Raw genomic sequence first — 12805 nt, 5'->3', positions numbered from 1 at the left:
TTTTCTGACCCTTGGACGTTTTTTCCTCTTTGTATGTGTGCTGCAGGTATTTCTCCTTACTATGCCCACCTCAGGCAGCTGCAACCTTTATGTCACAAACCCTTATGTGAGAAAATGATTTTCTGTTGCTGTACCCCCCCCCCCCACCTTTTGCCTGGCTTTTGATGTAACTTTGACTGTAGAGTACTGGGTCCCTGCTGTTCAGGTTCCCTGTACCAGTGTTCCTACACTAGTAACTGGTACCCTGTGTACCTAGGGCCTGAGAGCTGAAGACCGTTCCTTGGGACCCCCCTACTGGGACCATGCCACTTCCCTTGCAGCCTGTATGCTCCTGTGAGGGAGAAAACAACAAAGTCGACATGGCACCGTCTGGGTTCCATGCCAGCTAACACTGCCATGCAGCATATGTACGTCACCCCTCTAGCAGGCCTCACAGCCCTAAGGCAGGGCAGACTATACTACAGGTGAGGGCATATCGGCATGAGCCGACATCCCCCCTACAATATTGGTTACAATTTCCTAATATTGTAAGTGCCAGTGAAGCCATAGAGAATTCATGGGCTGAGAACTTGACAACTCAAGTTCCACAACATCATGATGGCTTCACTGACTACAGAAGTGTTTTGGTACCAAACTACTCCTTTCAATAAACCCACACTGATGCCAGTGTGGGATTTATTGTGCCATGTACCCAGAGGGCACCTCAGAGGTGCCCCTTGAATTCCTACCAATCCTGGTGTGGTCTCTGACTGGCTGTAGGCAGCCAGCCACAACCAGACATGTATCTGGACCCCTGGGTAGAGAGCCCCTGCTCTCTGAGACCAGAAACAATGCACATTCTGGGCAGAGGTGTCATGCCTCCTCCCTCAGGATGGGCCACTGCTCGAAGAAGGGAAGCTTCAAAGGCCTGCCGCTTTTGTAAAGTGACCCCAGCCTCTGCTGCTAGCAGCAGATGGCAGCCCCTGCTTTACACCCCTACTTTGGGTGGGAAAAGCAGAGTGAAAATTCAAAACGTTAGGAGGTGTGCCCACCTCTGCCATCCCCACCCCTCGAGGGGGAAGAGGTGAAGCACACTTTTCAGTTCCCCCAACTTGGGGATAAGGGTACCCCTCCAATCAGGAGGGTAGCATAATAGAGGATGTAGTCACCCCAAGTGTGGGGCCCATTGGCCCTACCTGCTACTCACCTAAAAACGCCTCCTAAATTTAGTATTTAGGACTGGGCTCCAGATCTGCGATAAGCTAAGAAGCAAGAAGACACCCTGCAGCCAAAAACAGAAGACAACAACTGCCTTGGCCCCAGCTCTACCGGCCTGTCTCCAGCTTCGATGAAACCCGCAACCTGTCTCGCAGCACAAACTTCGAAACCCCTGGGAGGACTGTTGCCTTCAATAAAGACTCCAATCTCCTTAGGACAGCGGACCTGTCCAAGAAGAACCAAACTCTGAGAACTGCCACAGGGAGTACCGACCCTAGTCGACGTGACTCCCTGCTGCACAAGAACTACAAGAACCGCTCCAATTGCGGCCCAACACTGGTGTCGACTTAACTCACTGCTACCAAAAATCTCCCAAAGACCGCAGTGGTAGAGGACCAGCACTTGTGTCGATGCTACTTTGCCCTGCCCACAGAATGCCCAGCAATTGAACGACCTCCAAGTCCTCGAGGGATCCTATCGGCCCCACAACCCGAGTTGCCCACAGCTCTGGGCCGGAGAGCCTGTATCTTCCTGCTAGTGGCCCTGCCGGTCGCCTCCTGCACCACTGACCCAATCGTGATCTCTCTAAGACAATCCAACCACGGCAGATCCCCATCCATACTACAGCCATCGATGGCCAGCGACCGCAACGGTAACTGTGTTGGCCACCTGCTGAAACCTATCCAGCTCCTTGCCTCCGCCGACCGCAAGAGCGAAGAACATTGCCGGTTTCAACTGCCTCGGCGAAGGTACTGAAATGTTAATGTTAATGATAACTGGTATTTGTATAATCACTGGCAGGTCTCTTAGCGCTTTCGAGAGAGAAGTCAGAGCTGCTAGCGGTACCATAACAGTGCAAGGACAGGGAGCTAAACGGTGTCTAAGGCTTCTCTAAACAGGACCGTTTTAAGCTACTTCCTGAACAGGAGGAGTGCGGGCTCCTTGCGAAGGTGATCGGGCAGTTGGTTCCATAGTTGTGGAACCAGGACGGAGAAAGCTCTGCCCCCTTTGGATGCAGTATTGCAGCATGGAAGGGCTAGGCGGCAGGCCTTGGCAGACTGCAGTATACGGCCTGGAACATAGTTCTCGAGACGTTCTTTAATGTAGGCTGGGGCTTCCCCATAGATTGCTTTGTGGGCAATGCAGAGGCCTTTGAATTCTGCTCTCTGCCTGATGGGGAGCCAGTGCAGCTTAACCAGCAGCAGGGTGGCATGAGACCTTCTTGGGAGCCTGAAAATCATCCTGGCTGCATCGTTCAGTACCACCTGTAGTTTGTTAATAAGTTTCTGGGGGAGGCCGATAACCTTGAGACAATAGTGGCTGACACAATTGTCTGTAATGAGGTGGCTGAAAGGAGGGGGACTAGTTTCCGCAACTGCCTCATGAGACCTGTACATGTGCCAACCACTGAAGTGACCTGGTTGGCCATAGAGAGCTCGGAATCAATTTTGATGCCCAGACTTTTCACAACTGACACTGGTGTGGAGGTAACACCTAGCTCCTGGGGCCAAAAAAGGTCACTCCAGGGGCTGCTTCTATTTGGGATCACAAGGACTTCCATTTTATGCGGGTTAAGTTTCAGTAAATTGGCTGTCCTCCAATTCACTGTAAGTCTGAGAATGCTTTGTGCCAGATCATGCGCGTGAGAGGAGTTGTCAATACGGAGGATGAGTTGGGTGTCATCTGCATAGTTGAAGACTCTGCAGTCCCAACTAGCTAGGGCCGCCACCAGTGGCTGTAAGTATATATTGAAAAGGAGTGGGGACATAGCAGACCCTTGGGGGACGCCACAGGTAAGTATGCCTGCTCACCCAACGGTATCCTCTGGGACCGGCATGACAGGAAGGATTCTCGCCAGCGATGTGCCAACCCGCAGATGCCCACAGCAGTGAGTCTGGCCAACAGTTGTGCGTGGCTGACCGTATCGAATGCCGCTGATAGGTCTAATAAAATCAGGGCGTTCGGTTTTTTATTGTCAGCCATAATTCTGAGCTCATCGAGTACTGATAGCATAACCAACTCCTTACTGTGGTGGGCTCTAAAACCTGCCTGTCGCCCCTGGAGTAGATGATGTTCCTCCAGGAAAGCCGAGAGGGTTTTAAGGATATGTTGTTCCACAACTTTTGCCAGGAAGGGAAGCTGGAAGATGGGCCTATAGTTTTTGAGGTTAGCAACGTCAGCCCCTAATTTCTTTAACAGGGAGATAACTCTGGCCTCCTTCATGTTGGATGGCAAGTAGCCAGACTCCAGGGAGTTGTTTAATAGAGCAAGGATCTGCCTTTCCAGCCCAGGAAGGGCCGTTCAGAATATCTAGGGGGCAGGGATCTGCAGGGGAGCCTGATTTGGTCCGATTCATCAATGATGTCAAAGAGGCTGAGTCTAAGTTGAGAAAGGTGATAAGTAACTTACGGGGGAGGGGCTTGGAGCTGAACCAGGGAGCTCTGAATAATAGGGGTGTTATCAATTTTGGAGAGAATGTCCCTGACCTTCTGGAAAAAGAAGGATTGGAAAGCATTGCAGTCAATGGGTGCGGCAGTCAATTTCTGCGCAGTTTTTGGCTAAGTTTTTTCAGTATTCTGAAAGTTTCTTTCTGTTTGTTTGCCGCGACTGAGATTCTTGTCTCATAATACTCGGCTTTCCTGGTCAGAATACATTTTTTGTATGAGGTGAGTAAAGTTTTGTAACTTGTCAGCTCGTCTGGGTGATACGCTTTGCGTCACTGTCTCCTGGCTTGGCGGAGTTTTGGCTTCCTTTCCCTCAAGAACTCATTAAACCAGGGGGCTCCCTTTCCCTTATCTCTAACTCAGTCTCTCCGCTCTGGTGCCACTTGGTCTATGGCTGCACACAGAGTACCAGTGAGGGCTTCACTTTCCTGGTCCAGATTTCCTATTTCAATTTTTTTGGGGGGGAGCCTGAGTAGGGTGTCCACCAGGTTTGCAGCCTCAATTTTTTTCCAGCTTTGCACCTTTTTCCACTCTGGGGTTGGTTGTGACAGCTGGCTGTCCATCGGGACCCAACAACTAATTAATGAGTTGTCGGACCAGGCACAGGGGCTGATGTCTATTAGACTAGTCCGTGGTTGTGAGGACCAAATGCGGTCCAAAGTGTGACCTTTAATGTGGGTGGGGCCATCAACCAGTTGGTAGAGCCCCATCGAGCCCATTGCTGTATCAAATTAGCTAACCAGTGGCTCTCTCGGTACTCTATCCCAGTGATAATTAAAGTCCCCAACCACAAGTAGACGCTGGTACCGAGAGCAGAGGTCATTGATGATCTCCGTGAGGACGGTACACTACCAGAAATAGAAGGCAGAAGGATTGAAATTAGATTTTGACCCTAAGAATATCTGCGTTATCAATGCTCTTCGCCACTATCTTGGCAACCGTTATCCGCTTCTTGAAAAAAATGGTCACACCCCCTCCTCTCATATTGTCCCCACGGTTATGCCAGAGGACATCAAAGTCTCCCGGGAGGGTTGCGATGATGTCAGGGACTGAGGTGTCGCCTTGCCAGGTTTCTGTAAGCACCAAGAGATCTATGTCTCCGTCTTGAAGGAGAGAAAAGAATTCAAGGTGGTGCTTCTGTAAGGAACGTGTGTTAAGGATTGCCACCTTCTATCTTGGCTGGTTTTCGGGTAGGATGTTTTTGTGAGAAACTGGGGGTGTGATTGTTAGACGGACCGGGAGGGTCGGCCGAGGTCAGGGGGAGAGGTCTCCGGGGAGAGCCGTCTCCAGCGATCGTACAGACAAGTAACTTCCCCCCCACAGACAGACACCACACAAGGATAAGATTTAGCGTTCTTTATATGCACTTCTTAAGGTACGATGAAATAGTACAAGGAGGTCTGGACTCAGGGGTCCCCTCGATTTAGGTCTCTTAGGATAGGGAAGGGGTAGCGGGACAGTCTGTTTACCAGTCAGGTAGTTCGGATGAGATGATGGTTAGCTCACAATCCTCGAGCTTGGTGGTGTAGCTGGTACGGGCCGCGGCAGCGCCAGCAGGTCCCGGTAGAGATGGTCGATACACGGTCCGCGGCAGCGCCAGCAGGTCCCAGTGAAGATGGTCGATGTACGGTCCGCGGCAGCGCCAGCAGGTCCCGGTGAGGATGGTCGTTACAACGGGCCGCGGCAGCGCCAGCAGGTCCCGACGAGGATGGATGTTGCAGAAGGCCGCGGCAGCGCCAGCAGGCAGGACGATAGTTCGCAAGATAGGGCTACGGCAGCGCCAGTAGTCCGTCAAGGCTGAGTTCTCTCGGTGTCTCTCGACTCCAGGATACAACTGCCATCCTGCTCCGGAGCTGCTCCAGTTATAGGGCAGGCGCCCTTTGATGTCCGGGCCCTCGCACTTGGAGGTCGGAGGGTCCGGGATGAAGGTGTCCAGACACCCAGCAGGGGGTGGAGCCAGCGCCTGGGGGAGCTGGAGGCGATCGGCACCTGGCGGGGGAAGAGCTCTTGACGGTTCGTTCTCCCATTGACCTGCCAAGTGGTCCGCTCACCTCCTGGGTGGATGGTGGTGCCGGGATGTCGGGGCCGGCCAGGCCCAGGGTTAGGGTCGGGGGGAGGCCACGCGGCCTCGTGGTGCAGGGCCCAAGATGGCGGCTTGACCCGGCCGGGGAAGCCGGTGGGGCTGGGGCCCGTGATGCATGGAGGTCCGAGGGCAGAAGTTCCGTCGGGAGACGGGGTGCAGGTGCTTTTCGTGGGTCACGCCTGGCGGGCCGGAGCTTGGGCCCTGTCATGCGGGGAGGGAGCAAGCCCTTCGTGTGGCCTGTCCAACATGCGTCCCCCCCAGCTGAAGGCGGGGAGAGTCACCCATCTTCTTGGGGACTCTCCTCGTCGAGGCGGAAAAATCGTGACAGGCCATCCGCGTTGGCGTGGTCTTGGCCCGGTCGGTGCTCCACGGTGAAGTCCATTCCCTGCAGGGAAATGGACCAGCGCAATAGTTTTGGGTTCTCCCCCCGCATCTGCATCAGCCACTGCAGGGGTTGATGGTCGGTTTGTACCCGGAAGTGGGTACCGAAGAGATAAGGCCGGAGCTTTTTGAGGGCCCATACCACTGCGAAGGCCTCCCTCTCGATGGTGCTCCAGCGCTGTTCTCGGGCTAGGAGACGTCGACTGATGAAGGCCACCGGCTGGTCATGACCCTCGGGGTTTAATTGAGAAAGAACGGCCCCGATGCCGTGGTCGGAGGCGTCTGTCTGTACCACGAATTCCCGACTGTAATCGGGGGCCTGGAGCACAGGGGCGGTGCACAGGGCGGCCTTCAGCTTCTCGAAGGCCGCTTGACAATCGGGGGTCCAGTTAATCCGCTTTGGTTGGTTCTTGGACGTGAGACCCGTGAGGGGCCCCACGATGCTGCCGTAGTCCTTCACGAACCGCCGGTAGTAGCCGGTGAGCCCCAAGAAGGCTCGGACCTCGGTCTGGGTGACGGGGGGCTGCCAGGACTGGATGGCAGCAATCTTAAGTTGCAGCGGGGCCACCAGCCCGCTTCCCACTTGGTGCCCAAGGTAGGTCACGGACCCTTGGCCAATTTGGCATTTGCCGGCCTTAATTGTGAGGCCGGCCCGCTGGAGGGCCTGTAGGACCTCTTGGAGGTGGAGGAGGTGGTCGGACCAGTGGCGGCTGTATACAGCGATATCGTCCAGGTAGGCAGCGCTGAACTCTTCGAGCCCCGCCAAGACCTGGTTCACAAGGCGTTGAAACGTGGCGGGGGCATTCTTCATGCCGAAGGGCATGACCTTGAATTGGTAGTGGCCATCGGGGGTAGAGAAGGCTGACCGTTCCTGAGCCCGGGGTGTGAGACCGATCTGCCAGTAGCCCGCTGTTAGGTCGAAGATACTGAGGTAGCGGGCGGCCCCCAGCCGGTCGATCAGTTCGTCCGCTCGGGGGATCGGATGAGCGTCGGTCCGGGTGACAGCGTTCAAGCCCCGGTAGTCGACGCAGAATCTCAGTTCAGGTGTGGTGCCGGGGGCAGCGGCTTTGGGAACCAATACAACCGGGCTGGCCCAGGGACTGTCCGAGGGCTCGATGACCCCGATCGTGAGCATTTTGGCCACTTCCTCCTGTATGCAGGCCCGTACCCGATCTGGTACGCGGTAGGCCCGGTGTCGAATAGGGGGACTGTCCCCGGTGTCTACGTCGTGCAAACACCAAGGGGTGACCCCGGGGGTGAGGGAGAACAGTGCAGCGAACCGCAGCAGGAGGTTTCGGCAGCCCTGGCGTTGCTCCGAGGTGAGGGCGTCAGAGAGCCGGACCCCGTCCACGGAGGCGTCATTCTCCTGAGTCTTCAGGAGATCCGGGAGGGGTTCGGAGTCTTCCTCTGCCCCACTGTCCGTAGCCATCAGGAGGCTGAGTTCTGAGCGCACAAAGTGTGGTTTGAGTCGGTTGGTGTGGAGGACCCGAAGGGGGTTTCGGGAGGTCCCCATGTCGATGAGGTAAGTGACGGGGCTTTTGCGCTCGACCACTTTGAAGGGCCCCGTCCACTTATCTTGCAAGGCACATGGTTCGGTGGGGGACATTACCCACACTTGTTGACCAGGCTCGAACTCAACGGAGGAGGCATTGTGATCATACCATCTCTTCATGTCCTCCTGGCTGGCCTCGAGGTTCGCCTTGGCCATCTCTCTGAAGTGCCAGGTCTGATTGCGTAGGGCCAGGAGGTATTTGAAGACGTCTGGAGGGGTCTTTAGGGGGGCCCTCTCCCAACCTTCCCTGACTAGGCTGAGGGGCCCTCGTACAGGGTGCCCGTACAGGAGTTCGAAAGGGCTAAAGCCGAGGGACTTCTGGGGGACTTCTCGGTAGGCGAAGAGGAGGCACGGGAGTAGTACATCCCACTGGCGACGGAGGGGCTCTTCCAATCCCCCAATCATCCCCTTGAGAGTGCGGTTAAAACGCTCCACTAGTCCGTTCCCTTGGGGGTGATAGGGGGTCGTGAATCTGTAGGTGACCCCGCATTGTTGCCAGAGGGACTTCATGTATTTGGAGATAAAGTTCGTGCCTCGGTCGCTGACGACTTCTCGGGGGAAGCCCACCCGGGAGAAGATCCCCATTAGGGCCCGGCCAACCACCGGAGCTGTCACGGTCCGTAGGGGCACCGCCTCGGGGTAGCGGGTGGCATGGTCCACCAGTACCAGGATGAACCTGTGTCCTTGTGCCTTGCGGGGGTCCAGAGGCCCCACAATGTCTATTCCTACCCTTTCGAACGGGGTGGTGACCACAGGGAAGGGTTGCAGAGGGGCTTTCAGCTTCCGACCACTCTTCCCGCTGGCTTGGCATGTGGGGCAGGACCGGCAGTGGTTCAGGACGTCGTTCCTCATTTTCGGCCAGAAAAAGTGGGTCACTAGGCGACTGTAAGTTTTGTCCTGGCCCAGGTGTCCAGCCAGGGGGACATCGTGGGCCAGGTTGAGTAGGAAGTCTCTGAAGCGGAGAGGTACCACCAGCACTCGACCGGCCCCTAGCTCTGCGATTCTTTGTTCGCTGTATAGCAGGTCGTTATCCCAGTAGACCCAGTGAGATCCGGTGGAGTCCCCTGCGTTCTGGGCGCTGGCTTGTTGGCGGAGTCCCTCGAGGGAGGGGCAGGTCTTTTGTTCCTGGCGGAACTGTTCTTGGGTGGGCCCCCCTTCTTGACGCCACTGAGCCAGGCCGGGAAAGTCCTGGGGTTGCGCGTCCCCTTCGGTCGTTGGTTCTGGGGGGCTGGCCTCGTCGTTGCCTTCTACTGGGGCGACCGGGGGCGGAGGTGCTGGCCATTCCGGTTCTTCTGATCGGGGGACGGCATGGGCGGCCATGGACCGGGTGGTTATGCAGGCCCAGTCCGGGAGGCCCAGCATCCCCAGATGCTCTCTTCTCTCGACGGTGGCCCACGGGGAACTTTCGAGGTCATTCCCCAGGAGGCAGTCCACGGGGGCATCGTCCCGGACCGTCACCTTCAACAGGCCGGAGACCCCTCCCCATTCGAATGGGACGCAGGCCATTTGACACATACTTTCAGAATTGTCGGCTGAGCGGACGGGGCAGAGAATGTTCGGCAGGATCTGCTCGGGCTTCACCAGGTGACAGCGGACGGCCGTCACACTGGCGCCTGTGTCACGCAAGGCCTCGGCCCGATGTCCATTAATGGTCACCCACTGACCGTATTTCCTGGTGTTAGCGGGTAGGGGAGCCCGCGGGACCATGTCTCTTCCCCCTAGGCACGCCAGGACCATGGCGGCCGGTTCCCACTCTTGCTGGGCCGGCTCATACTCTTCCTGTTCCTCCGATAATCGCTCTTCCCCCAGGGCGGCGGCAGCTACCTGGCGGGGCTTGGGTGTTTGGTTCTGCGGGCAGCTCGGGTCATTGGCGTAGTGGCCGACTCGCTGGCATCGGTGGCACGTGACGTTGGCTCGGAACCCAGGACGCATCGGGGGGTTGCCCCGGCCGGCCGGAGGTGGGGTGCTGGCCACGGGTGTTGCCGGCAAGGCGTCTCTCCCTCGCCCCTGGCCTCCTCCTCCTCCCCGAGGACGGTGCTGGCCTTGGTTGCTTCGGTTCTGCTCGTGTGGCCCCCTCCGGCCCACTCGGGTGCTTTCCCATTGGTCAGCTTCGGCGGCGAGCTGCCGGGGGTCAGTCAGCTTGCTGTCGAGGAGGTGCTGCCTGAGCTCGACGAAACAGTTGTTCGACAGGTGCTCCCATACCATAAGGTTAAAGAGTTGCTCGTAGGTCGTGACATGGCTCCCCTTGATCCAACCCTCGAAGGCACGGCTGAAATAGTTAACGTACTCCACCCAAGTTGTGCCCGGGATCCGGGTGCAATCTCTGAACCTCTGGCAGTACATCTCGGGTGTGAGGCCGTAGCGGGTGAGGAGGGCAGCCTTCATGTGGTCGTAGGACGACATTTGGTGATCTGGGAGCTGCAACAGGGCATCGCGACCTTCGTTGACGAACCTCCCCCATAGTCCGGCTCCCCAATCACTCCGGTCGATCCGGTGGGAGGTCATGGCGATCTCGTAGGCTTTGAACCACTGTTGTATGTCGTCTTCTCGGACATACTCGCGGACAACATCCTTGGGGATGTGTACTTTTTTCTCGGTTGGCCCCGGGGTGTGCGGTCGCTCAGGCACCCCCGGTTCTTTATTCTGTTTCCGAAGTTCTATTTCCGCCAGTTTGCTCTCGTGTTCGAGTGTTATTCTTTTTTCCTCAAGCTCTCTCTGTCTCTGCTTTTCTTCTCGTTCTTCTCGGAGCCGCATATGCTCTAGATTTAGTTTCTGCTCGGCTAACTTGAGTTCACCGTCCATCTTGAGCCGTGCCATTTCCAACTCATGTAATCTGGTTCTTTCTCTTTCTTGGATCTCCTCCTGCGAGAGGCCCGTTCCCCGCTCCTCGGGAGCCGTGGCGTTCCCCTCTGGTGCGACACTGTTTCGGTCGGAGGGCCCGGCGATCCCAGTTTCTGTCCACGACTCAAGGGCGTGCTTCAAATCATCTTTGGTACTCAGGCCGGTGGTAGCAATGCCTAGTTCCATGCAGAATTGTTTCAGTTTGCGGTGGCTGTATTCTTCTAACTTATCCATTTGGAATTTTTCAGTGGAACCGCTATCTTTGGCTGACATCGTGGTTTTGTCGTGGGGTGAGCTACTCTCTGTACGATTACGCGTTGATTCGGATCGCGCCGCTGGCCACCAATGTTAGACGGACCGGGAGGGTCGGCCGAGGTCAGGGGGAGAGGTCTCCGGGGAGAGCCGTCTCCAGCGATCGTACAGACAAGTAACTTCCCCCCCACAGACAGACACCACACAAGGATAAGATTTAGCGTTCTTTATATGCACTTCTTAAGGTACGATGAAATAGTACAAGGAGGTCTGGACTCAGGGGTCCCCTCGATTTAGGTCTCTTAGGATAGGGAAGGGGTAGCGGGACAGTCTGTTTACCAGTCAGGTAGTTCGGATGAGATGATGGTTAGCTCACAATCCTCGAGCTTGGTGGTGTAGCTGGTACGGGCCGCGGCAGCGCCAGCAGGTCCCGGTAGAGATGGTCGATACACGGTCCGCGGCAGCGCCAGCAGGTCCCAGTGAAGATGGTCGATGTACGGTCCGCGGCAGCGCCAGCAGGTCCCGGTGAGGATGGTCGTTACAACGGGCCGCGGCAGCGCCAGCAGGTCCCGACGAGGATGGATGTTGCAGAAGGCCGCGGCAGCGCCAGCAGGCAGGACGATAGTTCGCAAGATAGGGCTACGGCAGCGCCAGTAGTCCGTCAAGGCTGAGTTCTCTCGGTGTCTCTCGACTCCAGGATACAACTGCCATCCTGCTCCGGAGCTGCTCCAGTTATAGGGCAGGCGCCCTTTGATGTCCGGGCCCTCGCACTTGGAGGTCGGAGGGTCCGGGATGAAGGTGTCCAGACACCCAGCAGGGGGTGGAGCCAGCGCCTGGGGGAGCTGGAGGCGATCGGCACCTGGCGGGGGAAGAGCTCTTGACGCTTCGTTCTCCCATTGACCTGCCAAGTGGTCCGCTCACCTCCTGGGTGGATGGTGGTGCCGGGATGTCGGGGCCGGCCAGGCCCAGGGTTAGGGTCGGGGGGAGGCCACGCGGCCTCGTGGTGCAGGGCCCAAGATGGCGGCTTGACCCGGCCGGGGAAGCCGGTGGGGCTGGGGCCCGTGATGCATGGAGGTCCGAGGGCAGAAGTTCCGTCGGGAGACGGGGTGCAGGTGCTTTTCGTGGGTCACGCCTGGCGGGCCGGAGCTTGGGCCCTGTCGTGCGGGGAGGGAGCAAGCCCTTCGTGTGGCCTGTCCAACAGTGATCATGCGAGACTCCCCTCCTTTTTTCCTCAGGATTTTTTTCTCTCTCAGCTTAACTACTGTATTGCCGCTTAGAGCATAGCTTCCCTTGGCTAAAGTCTGTAGTTCTTCCGCTGAGTAAACCAGTGATTGACCAGGGGTCCCAGCCCCTGGACCCGGTCGGGCACGGAGGGGCGCAGACGGGCTTGGTTTTGGCACACCTTTGGCACACCAGCGGTGCGCTCGCTGCGCGTCCGCTCAAGCGCGGTTCTTTAAGTGCTCCCCTTCCGTCCCCAACAAATCAGCGCTGCGCTGCGTTGCAGCAGCTGTACTCCCCCCTGAGCACTAGACCGCGATTAGGCAAGAGGAAGTGCTGTTAAATTGGGAGGGTGCGTCGGCGCGAAACGACTGCTTCAAGTACCGGTCAGATTCACTTTTAAAAACAAGTCAAATTACATTTTAAAAACATGTGCAAATTCAAAGCAATTGTTTACCAGCAGAGATGAGGCTAAGAACAATTAAAACGATTTAAAAACAACGTTTCTAGGGCAGCACAAAACAACATGCCCTGAGGACCGCCTAGCGAGCTTTGGCGTTACTCTCTACTTCTCGCTGCACGTCCGCTCCAGCTCGGCTATGCAGGTGCACCCCTTCTGCCCCCCAACCAATCAAATCCGCACCATATGGGTGCCCTAGTCCCCCACGACTGACCCTGCCCTCCGTGTGGGTCTGACCACCCGAGGACTGGAACTGTAAGTTGTATGCTTGCTTGATACACCCCTCACTTGATTCCCTCCTAAGGAATCTTGAACTATTCTAATATTGCACTGTTGATTTTTGAATGTGAAAAGTAGATTATCTTGAACCGTACTTA

The sequence above is a fragment of the Triturus cristatus genome, chromosome 6 (assembly GCF_964204655.1).
Source record: "Triturus cristatus chromosome 6, aTriCri1.1, whole genome shotgun sequence".
NCBI classification, from domain to species: Eukaryota; Metazoa; Chordata; class Amphibia; order Caudata; family Salamandridae; genus Triturus; species Triturus cristatus.
The sequence above is the reverse complement of the archived record's forward strand: the minus strand, read 5'-3'. Positions refer to the sequence as shown.